General features: G+C 33.8%; 1 protein-coding gene across 2 annotated transcripts in view; it reads right to left on the bottom strand.

Annotated features, from left to right (window-relative positions):
* Positions 1-13,947, bottom strand: part of LOC129224490 (uncharacterized protein ZK1073.1-like) — a 122,978-nt gene that overhangs the window by 73,242 nt on the left and 35,789 nt on the right. The gene's annotated exons all lie outside the window — the stretch shown is intronic.

Genomic DNA, 13,947 nt, shown 5'->3' with positions numbered 1-13,947 from the left:
TTTTAAGATGAAGAAGGCAGAATAAGCCGTAAAAATGAAAAATATCAAGCATTTTAAAGTTCATTGACTCAAGAAGTTGGAAATAAGAATTTGAACAGCATTAAAATTAGTTATTAGGCGACAAAATAAAGCTTACATAAAATACTGAAATATGTTATAAACATTCAGGTATGATTGCAGTTAAGAAATATGGTGCAGTCATCACACAGGTTGGCTACTTTTGTCTAATTTCATGTGATTATTGTAGTCTAACTTTTTGTCTTGGCAATCTTGCGTTAAGCTGCTGTTGAAAAACTGATTTCCTGCTACAGTTCATCAAAGCATTTTTACCAACAATGGAGAAAAAAAAATCTTCAAAACATTTAAATAATTATTGTACATTTTGGTCTCTACGTATTTAAACAATCCATATGCAATTTTAATTTCTGATTCTTAATGAATAGTATAGAAAGGAAAATGGCAATATCTAGACTTGGTATTGATCATTATAGTTATAATATTTAGTTTGTTTCAGAAGTAAATGTTTTCAATATAAAGTGAATTCTGAAAAATAATAATAATAATAATAATAATAATAATAATAATTTGAATTTTGACACCTGGAATTCAAATTATGTTTTTCGCAATGACGAGTGTGTGTGTGTGTTGTGTATGTGTGTATGTGTGTGTGTAGGTGGGGTGTGTATATATGCGTGTGTGTGCAGGATATAGACGCAACCTGGAGACAGTTTTCGCTGGAGCAGCAGCATCGGGAGGGGCCGGTTGACGGTGGTGCTGCAGAGGAAGGCGGGGGGAAAATAAAATCAAAGGAATTAAAAACCGTCAAGTGAGAACAATAAGTAATGTGATTGCTCAAAAAATCAAATAAAAAAAACTTTTCCGAGGTAGTGGGTTTGTTCGAGTGAGCCGTCAGGCTGTCAAACTCTATGCTTAACCCTTCAGAACTCGCGTCATGATGAGTGACCGGATAACTCACTCCTGAGAATTTTTTCACACCACCTACTCCCCTTAAAAAAAAGTTTAAAATGTTTTTCAATTCAAACTATTTCAGTTACTTTTATTCTAAACGCCAAGTGTAATACAAAATAATAGAACTTGATGAAACAAATGAAATATTTTATGAATTAACCATTTCTTTGCGGTGTTAATATTTTGCCACATCGCTTCATTTAATCCCCCACGCGACGTTTACCATGGCGCAGGGGGGTGGTTGAATGAATTACACCACTGTCGTTCTATATTTACTTTGATGAAAGAAAGTCAAATACATGCAAGGACTTTTATGAGCTAACCCCATTCTTCTAGCAGGAAATTCTGGCTGTTGGTCCGATCCGCGGCATGGAAAACTGGCTCAGGGGTTTATTAAACTCGACTGTCTTCGAGTCGATCAAATTCACAAAATACACTGAGCGCCCTTTATGTGCAATAATTTTCAAAACAAATATCCGACTTGTTCAATTCGAAAACCATAAGTTATCTTAACTATTTTACTTTGCCCCACATTCCCCCACTATGACTAATTATAGCTAACAAACAAAAATAAATAAATTATTTGCACCTGTATTGCCTGTATAAACCTTGTTCATAATTTTGGGGCGCCACGAAATATTGCAAAACTTTCATTATAAATAAGTCTCTAATAATTTGTGAAGTTACTGCAAATTGTGTGTGTGTGTCGTGACGTCTCTATAAAGACTTCACAGCTTCGGCACACAGTTTGAAAATCTTTACACTAAATCATTTCACAAAACTTCTATGATCTTATTTATTTCATGACATGGCGGGAAAAACATTTCTGTCACTTCCAGAGATAACGCTTCTTTAAACTACCTGGAATCGATTAAGTTAAAATTTTTAAAAATAATTCAGAACTTATCCTAAACTTAAAGGATTCTACATCCCCGTTGAAGAGATAGAGAACAATGACGTCACTTCGACGTCGGTGGTTCGAGTCTTCTGACGTCATACCCCGGTGCGAGAAAAGGTCATGGAATGCTAAATTATCGACGCCGTTTAAAGAAATAAGGTTAGAAGTCCGATTCCTAAACATAAAATGGGTATTGAACTTAAACATTAAAGTACCGCACTTTTCTAAGCATCTATGTACTGTTTATTTTAATTACGCAGTATTTATGACCATAACTAAATAAAACATGTGAACTTCATAAACTGAATTAGACGTAATGAATAAAACCAGAGGCGGCGATTGGGACTGAAAAGTGAGGGGGGAGGGCAAAGGAAAAAAAAACGAGAACTAAAAGCCATAGAACTCTTACCTGAAGCAAAAAAAGAAAAAAAAAAAGAAAGAAAGAAAGGAAAAAAAAAAGAGAGAGAGCGAGAGAAAAATGTACGAAATTATTTTGCTAGGGCTGGTTTTGAGAGCAGATGAGTTTTAATTGATGTAAATCTAACAACTTAACTCACGTTATTATGAAGATTTTGATGAATTTTGTACACAATAACTTTTCCAAAAGAAACACTTAAACATGAATTAGACTGACATTATTTACCCCAAAGTATTTTGAGATGTCACAAACACTTGGTAATAACTTCAATGAACAAGTATGGCTTATTTAGTAAGTTACCGTCCTATAGCCAGGGCTAAGACAGACATACATGAAATACACCACCAGCTCACTCAATTCCAGCCGAGGACTACAGTTTCGTGCTTATTAGCACTCATCAACCCGGAATAGGAGGTAACTGAGCTGGAGGCGGAAAACCTCATAAAGACCTTCAATTTACGATTGAAGTCTTCAATCTACGAGTTGAACCGAACCATTGCTTCGGTCACTCGTCTGGTCAGTGCGAATACTGTATTAGCTACCAGTTTGTTTGGCTCTCTTGGCTTCCTTAAGAGGTCGCCCTCCAAGCTCATTCACTTCCTATGCCGGCTGATGAGTGCTAATAAGCTCGAAATTGCAGTCCTCGGATGGAATTGACTTAGCTGGCGGTGTATTTCAAGTATGGCTTGTTTTTAAGTAAAACAATTGATTTACTAATATTTAAACAATGAATACATAAACTAAAAGTTACTATTTGTGCTATATAATGTTTCCTAAACAGATATACAAAGTAAAAAAATAATTATGTTCTGAAATTTTTGACATTTTTGCTTTTTTTTATAATGTCTAGTTTTAGTTCCTAAATTGGAAAATAAAATAAATAAATGAACCATAAAATTGGGGGGAACAGCTGCTCTCCTTGCCCCATACCCCTCCCGAATCGCCGCCACTGAATAAAACCTAAAGCAGTTCTTCATAACATTCCAGAGTTCTGCATTACTTTTTTTTACTAACTTACGTAGAGTAATCTAGAGATAATCTATATAGATAGAACAGTGTGTGTATGAGGTTCCTTACCCAAATCTAGTTACATAGTATCTTCACTAAATTTTGTCATGAAATTATAAATGAGGGTTCCGGAGCCGGAGGGAAAATGTCATACTTAGATTGCGGGAATTTTAGATCCTTCGACTCCGACTTCGACTCCTTTACCACAAAATCAATTTAACTCCGCCTCTGAATCACCAGCACTGGTAGAGATTCGAACTGTAAGGAAAAATGACCGAACCCAACCCTTGGAATTTTAAACTTTCCGACTCTCGAATTCGACTCCTTTTCCTCATAACCAGTCCGACTCCACGACCCCATCTCCGTAGCCTTGGTTACAATGGCACACAGAGAGAGTCGTAGTGTTGTTTTTTTTTTCTTTTTAAATTAAAGAACGTTCTAAAGCGTTCGAATTTATTATTATTATTATTATTTAGGAAGAAATTATCGCATTGTTTTGAATTTGGTTTACAAGCGTTAGACCGTTTAAAGAAACGGACGGGCCTTCGAGCGTTCATGGGCTTCCCGGTCATAGTTGGTAAGGGTAGTGGCGGATTTGTAGGATTGGGTAATCTTTTTCGAGGCCCTTATGTCGTGGGGGTCCCTCGCAACAGCCCCCCCCCCCCGTCGCAACAACATTGTGACATTTGCAAGGAGGTTATTGGCCTCCTTATAACAATATAAAAAATCCTACTCTTTCTCTCTCTCTTTCTCTCGAAAAAAAATAACACTTCAAAGTTAAGGTCTAGTTGTGAGAGTCATTGCAGTAGGACTTTTTTTTTTCTCTTTGGATTTCTTTGTTGCACTTAAAATTGGAACAGACATAGGCGCTACAGCTAGTGCCTGAATAAACTAGTAGAGTAAGTTCTGATGTAGAGATTTATTGCTTCATTTAAATTCTATTATAGCTGGTAATGAGCACGGGGATTGGGCAGCCAGCGAGGAGAGCAGCAGTCTCTTGTTTACATTTGAAAAAAAAAAAGAAAAGTCTTTTGGGGTGAAATCCGAAAAGATCTTACTTTGAAGTCAAGTAGATCGTTTGAACAAAATAGACATTTTTCGCAATAGTAAAGTGTGTTTTCATTGCATTACATGCAACCACTGCTCCAAAGTATGAAAACGAAAATATATTATAAAAATAAAAGGAATATCTAAAATGAACTACTACCTTTTAAAAAAAAGAAGGAGGGGGAGTAAATTCGGTTACGGAAGAACTGAAACATTTCTTATATTTTTCTCTCACAAAAAAGCGAACCTGAAATAATGTTAACAGGTTCTAGGTCGATCCAGAAAAGCATTAGGATCACGCAACACGCCTTCAAAACAATGTCACGATTGGGAAGTGTTGCCAAAAAATATTTGGAAGAATTCCAAACAGATACTGAGAGTTGCGTAGAAAAGAAGTGTCACTTCAGCAAATTTTATGCCTTTTAAATGTTTCGGAAGAGAATAAAAGAAAGATTGCAACGAGTTGTATATTGTTAAATAATTCTTAGACAAAAAATGCTTCCTAAATTCAGTTTGTTCTTCGCACAACACAGAAAATATTAATATAAAAAGATATTGCTCAGATTTTTCTTTTCAAAGCATTGCTCGTTCATTCCAGTGCAGCATTTTGACTTTCAAAAGACCTTGTAGACTCGTAGAATATGAATAGAGGCACGTTTCTTGCAAATACGACAGTGGTAATAAGACTATGAACAAATATGCAGTCATTTTGTGTTTTTTCTCAACTTCAATTTTGAGTATATAAGCCAGGGGGGCTCATGTACTCCCCGCAAAGACCAAGAAGATCCCCCCCAAGAGTGAGAGCCCCCCCCCCCAAAAAAAGAGAAATGCCCTGACCCCCACCCTCCCCCAAATACAGAGGGAGTTGGAAAATAAATTTCTCTTGTTGATTGTGGTCAAAGTTGTGTATGAAAGTTTTAAAAAAAAGGGGGAAACACATGAAAGATAAGACATTTCTATATTTTTCTACGTACCACGAACATTGAGACACTTGGTATACCGTTTTATAAGCTTCAAAGAGCCTTCCAAGAAAAACTTAGGTCTTTGCATGCGGATGAAGCATTTTACGGATTTTTTGACTTTGTAAAGCGCCTTCTGCCGAGGTTCTTGTTTGAAGCCAGAAACAGTTGGAAGTCGCTTGGTGCGAGATCAGGGCTGTATGGCGAATGGTGTAGGTCAATTTCGACGGAGTATCACAGTACCACATAGCATCGTCCATGTACAAAGCCCCGATGTTTTCCTGGAGGGCTTACTGAAGCTAATCCATCCTATTTACAAATTAAATTGTTTCGTACCTTTTATGCCTCCTAATATATTGTTTGAATTTCATACACGCCTCTGTTCAAAAGTAACAGGGGAAACTATTTCTCGACTTATCCTCGTTTGAGTGACTCTTCCCCACCCTTGAATAAGATGCGTCTCCCCGAAAGTATGGGATACTAAGTTTTTTTGAAAGAAAAGTTAACTCAAGTAAACTCCCGATTATCCGCAGAATAGGGTGGCACGATAACCACGGATAAGCGAAAACCCTGGATAATCCGAATAATAGATAAGAAACGATATTAGTGTATATTATATAATGACTACAAATATGAATAACACTCATCTCTTACACTCACACATTTCTTTTAACTCACATTTAAATTATAGTTAAAAACGATAATACTGAATGTAAAAAAATATGCAAACGCCAAAACCGAACAATTACGCAATCATAAGTTTAAAAAACATTTAATAACTATAATATCAGTACATTTCTTTAATTTTTACGAAAAACTCGTTATTTGTAAGTCATCACCGTTATGAACAAAACAAAAAGTGAAAAGACCAACGGATAATCCGACCGCCGATAATCGGGAGTTTACTCTCAAGATCCAAATAAACCAGGAAGCAAAAAAATCTTGATTAACCAAAAATGGCAAAATAGTTGTGTGCTTTACAAGCACTTTATAATGTTCAAATTTCAGCTGGATCCTTCAACAATAGAAATATGCACAGTACTCACAGTACTTTTCATATTTGCGGTGCGCTTCGAAATCATGCAGTTCATTATTATTGCTGAAACTTTGCTAATTTGGAAACATAGTTGAAAAATTGAGGCCATTAATGATTCCGATTAAAGAAATCAGGTGTCCCTCAGATATGTCACTGAGAACGTAAAATGTTCCTTATGCACACAGAAGAGTTGGAACTAATGACAAAAAAAAAAAAAAAAAAAAATCCAACAAAAGAAAATAATAAATTTGCACCCGTACACTTTATCGAATGATTATATTTTCAGCGAATTTACGTAGAATTTTGTTTCGCTTCATCTTAAGGGATGAGAATTACTTGATCTGTGTGAAATTCTGTCATTTAGTTATATAGGTGTTTTACTTGAAAAAAATGTAATTTTACACACACACACACACACACACACAAACTATTTTTCAATGTAAAATCTGCTTGTGCACGTTGCTTCAATGCAACGTACAATGCAAGCGATTTGTAACCAAGACAACGAAAATTAGCCTCTCTAAATAATATTTAAGACAATGAGCTAGATTTATTCTTGTCATTACGGTAATCTGAAAAATCAAAGGAACATCAAATACGGTTAAGTGAGGATAAATAGCAATTCGTCATTGCTCAAAAAATATGTAAATACACAAAATTTAAACTTAAAAAAAAATAAAGTATTTCGAGAGAAAATTCACTCTTGTAAAGCTTAAATAACTCGAAAAACTTGTTTGGATAAAGCAATCAAAATCCCCAAAATGACATAAGTACAAGTATAAAAGCTTTCTCGAGTGCAAAAGCCCCTGTGCTCTGAAATGACACCGAATACCCTTGTTGTTGCTCTCCCATTCGCAAGAAAGCGTTTATGAAGAAAGAAAAAAACAAAATACATCGTCTGCCAGCAAGGTTGAACTATTTTGAGATAGCAAGGCATTATTCCATCGTACAAAAAGAAACCAACTGCAGTTCCATTTTATTTTCTACGTTGTCTTAACAGCCAGAGATGTTTAAAAAATTACGCTAACATTTGGCATTCTGTCAGTAAACAAAAGCTCTAAAATCCTGTTGCGCTTCATAAGAAGTTACAACACGTAAGAAAATATGGAGGTGATATTTCTTAAAAATTTGAGTACTCGTGATTGAACTACATTCAAAAATATGTCACGGCTCGACCGATTTTTATGATTTTTTTTTTTTTTTTTGGTTGGTATGAGAATAGGTCGTAAAGTACTGTTAGGTAGTCAGGGTGTCCCTATCCAGAACATTTTTTTTTTTGAAAATCATTGTAAAAACCATTGTTGAAAATCACTGTAAAATCCTAGCTCAAATTAATGACAAACATTGTATTCATAAGCAAACAGAAGATGGCAACACTTTTTTTTAATGGGGTTGTTCCCTTCAGTCAAAAGTACTACTTTTAGTCACTGAAACGGATAGAATTAGCAAAAAAAAAAAAAAAAAAAACATGGACCCAGAAAATACTTTCGTTTTCCCATCAGTTATTTTTTAATTAATTTTTTAAAATGTCCGACTTTTCAAACAAGATGTGGCCTTTATGACGTCACAAATGATGCGTTTCCACGTTATGATAATCAAGAAGCGAATTAAAATTGCGCTCTACGCTTGCTATCAACCCTATCGTTGCCAATACACGTGAGTAAAGATGTGAATTAAATATTCTGCTCTGTGAGTGGCAACACTGGATGGCATTTCATCATTTGTGATGTCATCGGCAGAAGCGCAAACAATAAAAGCGCACCGATTAAAGTAACTTTTTGAAAATATCAAACTTAAACAAATTATCAAAAAAATGGTCAGATCCTATATGTTTTTAAGCATGCTCTTTCAGAAAAAAATATTTCCAAAATTTTGGAAACGACCCCATTATTGAGGGTTTTTTGACGTTTTGGTGGAGCGTCGCCTGACTTTGACATTTTATTCTGCATTTGTTTTATACCACAAAGCAGTGTGTGCCAAATTTTGAACGATACAAAAATTTTGTCTTTTTGTGCATGTGTGTATTACTGTATTGAGAAAATGAATGGTTGATGATTTTTTGGTTTTATAGATGATCCTCGTCTACAGCCCTTAGTTCCTCTTTCTGTCAAAGATTTCGTTATTTTTTAATTAACAATCAGAATATTCTCTAGAAAATATTTATATGGCAGAACAACGTTGGCTGGATCAACTAGTTAAACTAAACCTATTAACTATTTCTACAATAAAATTGAAGTTGTGAATTTTAGAGATATACAGTGAGTAAACGCTTTTTTTAGGATAGAAAAGTTGCTAATAAATCGGTCGCTTCATACTTTCCTTAACTGTTAGTATTTGTAGCATTTAAAGCCTGAATATGTGTTTATGTTATAAAAACTACGGGTGTTTTTATTGAAATATTTTATACATATTTTATTGTATGTTAAAACCTAAAATCTGGTAAATGTCGACATTTAGCCAGTAAATATCAACATTCACATAAGAGACATTGGGTAATAGGGTGCATCCGTGCGTGCCTTTTTTTTAAGGTGTTATTTTTTCATGAGGCACCCTCTCATTTTGTTTCTTTGGAGGAATGAAAATTCACATCTTAAAAATAAAAATTTAATAACATTTAGAGGTTGCTATCATTGCTGCAAAATTGGTGAATCATTACTTTTTTTGCGTCTATTATTATAATATTTATTTATGTATTGTAAAGTCTTTTGTTCAATGAAACACTGTACAGCAGATGTTGTAGAACTAAAACCAAGAGAAAAATTACAGGGTTTTATTACTAACATTTAGATTTTTCTCCATATAGGCCATTTCATTAAGTTTTACAAGAGATATTATCAAATAGTTTGGATGATGAGTAGCAATTGGAAAAAGGCTTATAGGGTGTTTGTTGGGGTGGGACACTGGGGTAAACGGGTCACTCCCCTATAACTGAAATATCGATAAAGTTTTCAAACTTTTTTGCACTTATCATGTTAAATTTCATCACAGTGATTGGTTTTGCATAGATTTGGGTCTCGTGAAATTTTTTTCTAGGTCATAGCACAGTCAAAAAAAAAAAAAAAAAAAAAAAATGCGAGTTCAAGCAACATTTTTCAAAGACGTGTTTCCATGTTAGTTTTCTATTATTTTTTTATGATTATTAATTTTTCACGTATAGTTTATACAGCAACAAGATTTTTTTAATAAAATAATATTAATGCGTGTTTAAGAGAAAGGGTTCCACTCACACCGTACATTTTTGCTATAAGGGGTAAATGGGTCCCCCTATAATAATGAGGATTTCAAAATCAAAAGCAACGCTGATTAAATATTTGTACTAGTGAAAGACAACTATAATAATCTAGTAGGAATCGATAGTTCAGCTACAAAAACTGCTAAAGCTGGTGACAGGGCCGCGCGAAGCCTGATCGGCGCCGTCATGCAAATGTCTTTTGAGCGTCTTTATGCCTTGACGTTCGAGCAAAATATAGTTAACTTCTGGGATCAGGTTTTGTAGACAAATGCAATGTGGAAAAAAATACAGGTTGTTTTTATTTTAATAAATTTGATTTATTAAAATAAAAACAACCTGTAAATTTTCAATTTTGGAACACGTGTTTACTTTATATCTCTAAGTTATTTCGAGTATGGGCGGTGTAAGGGACGGGCGATTGAAACTGACTTTTGGACTCTGACTTTTTATCTTGAAAACCTTGCATTGAGCTTCCTTAAAAAAGAGATGGTCAGTTTCAGTTAATCAAAGCATTTTACCCCAACAATTAAAAACACATCTTGGAATGTGATCGAAATAGTTATTGCTTGCTAGTATGCAGCTTAAATTTGGGTTGGTTAAAAACAAGCTTGAATGTTGATAATGGTTCTTCCTTGGCCAACTTTACATAGACTCAGTGTCATTTAGTGTTTCCAATTTCTTTTTCAGCTTATAGTTTTGGATAATTTATCAAAATCAACCTTATTATCAACTGTATTATGCATGTTGAATACACCTTTATATGTTAAAAGTAAAATATGTATCTATAGGCTTTGAATAAATTTTACAGATATAATAGTTTTGTTTTTTGTTTAAAAATTTTCTGTCACACAGATTTAAAAGACAGTAAATATCTCGTAAGTAGATGTGTTTACAAAAAAATAAATAAATAAATAATTCATACTAAAAATTTACATACTTTATCAAGTAAAACCTCCTTACCCCTTTTTTTGATATGCTTGATTTAAATTTAAATAAGGGGGGAAGGGTGACCTACATACCCCTTATTATGGGGTAAGTTAAACACCCATCTGATTTTTTTTTAATCGTTAAGAATATTTAAAGCATTATTTTAAAAAATAATGTTGAACTTTATCTTGCAGCAAGTTACCGCCCTAAGCCAGAGCTAATGCAAAATACATAAAACACACCGCCAGCTCAGTTATTCCATCCGAGGACTGCAGTTTCGGACTTTTTAGCACTCATCAAAAGTCACTCGTCTGGTGTGCTAGTTCTACATTAGCTACCAGTTCGTTTGACTCTCTTGGCTCCATTAAGAGGTTTTCCGCCTCCGTTACTTCCTATTAGGGATGCGACATCGATGTTTTTGTTTAAACATCGATGTTTTTAACATCGATGTTTTACTTTCGATATTTTAGGAACATCGATGTTTTTGGTTCGATATTTTTTCGATGTTGATGTTTTTTTTTTTTTTTTTTTTTTGAAAATTATAATAAAATTTCTCACAGAAAAGCAACATCGATTGAAAAACATGCAAAATAGGCTGAGATACATACTGAATCCACATTGCTTGGAAAATAACATAGAAAAAAAATCAAAGAAAGTAAATCGGCTGCTGTCGGTGTTTAGATTATCTGAAATTTTCCAAAACCATTTCCGCTTCAACGGAGTAATGAATGCATTCAAAATAAACAGGATTTTTTTCAATGGTACTGTCTAACCACGGATTGTATGGAAAGGCAAACATCCGGTTTACACGCGGAAATGGAAGCATCTATTAGTTTTCAGGGATGTCAGATTTTGCAGATGTATGTTAGCCTCTAAATTAAGCAGAGTCTCATTCAAATGAGCGCATAAAATTTTTATTTTTCCCCTCATTCAGATGGAGTCGCCTTAACTGGATGTTTGCCAATTCCATACAATCCGTGGTCGAACAGTATTATTAACATAAACGGAGCGGCAGCAGGAAAGCTTCCTACTGTCTGATTTATTTATTTTTTTCTATTGACTTGCCAAATATTGGGGATTATAACACTTATCGGCTTTCCCCAACAGTTCGTCCCCCTTTTACTTACAATTTGTGTTTAATTATGTTGTAGCACTAAAGGTACAACACATTTTTTTTTCTTAAAAAATAGTTGTTAGAATTAATTCTGTATTTATAGTATAATTTGCACAACTTTGTCTCATCATTCAACTGACGGTAAACGCTATGATACATTTTTTCTTAGATTCATTTTTGATGTAGATTTAATTTTAGTTTTATTCAGTTTGAAAATATTTTCTTAGCAATGTACTAGTTTGTATAAATCGTTGCATATCTTACTATCATTTTTTGTATTATTTTAGTATCAAGATGTCACAAAATTATTCTTATTAACTTGTATACAAGACTTGAGAAAGGTTCTGTATTTTCAATATATCCTTCGGCTGCTTAGAAATTTCTGAAATAATAGCTATAATTTAACGAATTGACGCAATGCCAGAAGAATTTACTGATCTACTAAGAAACATTTGTTTGAGATAATCATGTGTGTATCATCTGTAGTGTAGTACATTCAAAAATGTATGTTATATATTGATAAAAAGATCGATGTTTTATAACATCGATGTTTTTTGGTCGATGTATCAATACCATCGATGTTTAATTTTTTTACAACGAAATTTTGAAACATCGATGTTTTGCCATCGATGTCGCACCACTACTTCCTATTACGGGCAGATGAGTGCTAAAAGCAGTCCTCGGATGGAATAACTGAGCTGGCGGTGTGTTTTATGAATGATGAACTTAAGTTCATTAAGAATGTATGAGGCATTTTTTTAAGTATTTAAAGCAGGAGCACAGCCGTGCTGGTACAGCTAATAGACAGATAAGTTAAGAAACATACTGCTTAGCGTAAATAATGTCTTATAGCTATTCAAATTGAAGAAATAAGGAAATATCTCTTTCGCGTAATTAATAGTAGGCTTTGATATTACAATAACTACGGAAATGTGTTAAAATGTTTAAGCTCCCAGAACGGATACAAAAAAAATCTAGTTCTATGCTAGCTGCTTTGGGAGAATCCCAATTGTTTTTAGCTGACGTAGATAATGTGTCTATTTATAGACCGTACAGGCAAAAGTAGCAAACATTCCAAAGAAATATTTCCTTTTTTTTTTATTCTTTCCTTTCTTTCTTTTTCTTTTTTTTTTTTTTTTGTTCTTTTATAACAAGGAGTGTGCACTTGGAACTCATTTTTTTCTGCAAACGTTCACCTACTCTTAAAGACATTCTGGTGCTTTGCCAGTCTTGCACGAAAAAGAGACAACGACTTAACAAAAATAAACCTATTGCATTAAATAATGTACACAGGCGTCGTATACATCTCTCATAATGGGGTGGTTTCCTTCAGTCAAAAGTATTACTTTTAGTCATTGAAATGGATAGAACGAGCAAAAAAAAATTACATGGACCCAGAAAATACTTTCATTTTCCCAACAGTTTTTTAAATTAATTTTTTAAAATGTCCGATTTTTCGAACAAGGCGTGGTCTTTATGACGTCACAAATGATGCATTTTGGCGCATCTTTCCACCACGGTTCCAGGTTATAATAATAAAGCAGCGAATTAAAATTGCGCTCTACGCTTGCTATCAACCATATCGTTGCCAATACACGTGAGTAAAGATGTGAATTAAATATTTTGTTCTGTGAATGGCAACATTGAATGGCATTTCATCATTTGTGATGTCGCACGACAGAAGTGTAAACAATAAAAGCGCAGAGATTTAAATAATTTTTTAAAAATATTAAACTTATATAAATTATTTAAAAAATGGTCAGATCCTATGTATGATCTGTCAGAAAAAAATACTGTTAAAATTTTGGAAACGACCCCATTGTAAATAAACTCGTTAAATTATAGTCCGATAAAATTTGTTTAAAGCGTTTCTAGTCTTTTTACAAGGAAGCACTTTTAAGTCTCAGATGTGACAAATTATTTTTTTTTTTTTGGTTTTCCGCTTCTACAGAATATTTTGGTGTGATATAGTTTATTACTAATATGAATAGATATTGACGCCAGACTTTCTACGGAAATCATGACACAACGTTTACAGAATCTGTTAATTTTACAACAATATCATGTGTACAGTAGAGTGGAGTGAAAAAAAATCAAAATCTGTTAAACGTTAAGTAATAGTGCGGAAAAGTTGCCTTTTGTAGAGATATTTAGCCATGCAAAAGGGTTTCGACAGAAAATAATATCTTGAGGGGTCGCCCTCGCCTTGAAATTGACCATTATTGCATAAAAACTGGAAAAAGTTACAATAATTTTATCAAAAATAAAAACTTGATAAATTTGATATAATATCACTTAAAAATAGGCTTTTTGTGTACATCACACACCATACGTGATCA

The sequence above is a fragment of the Uloborus diversus genome, chromosome 6, assembly GCF_026930045.1.
Source record: "Uloborus diversus isolate 005 chromosome 6, Udiv.v.3.1, whole genome shotgun sequence".
In the NCBI taxonomy this organism is placed as follows: Eukaryota; Metazoa; Arthropoda; class Arachnida; order Araneae; family Uloboridae; genus Uloborus; species Uloborus diversus.
This window is presented reverse-complemented; position numbering and strand designations above follow the sequence as displayed.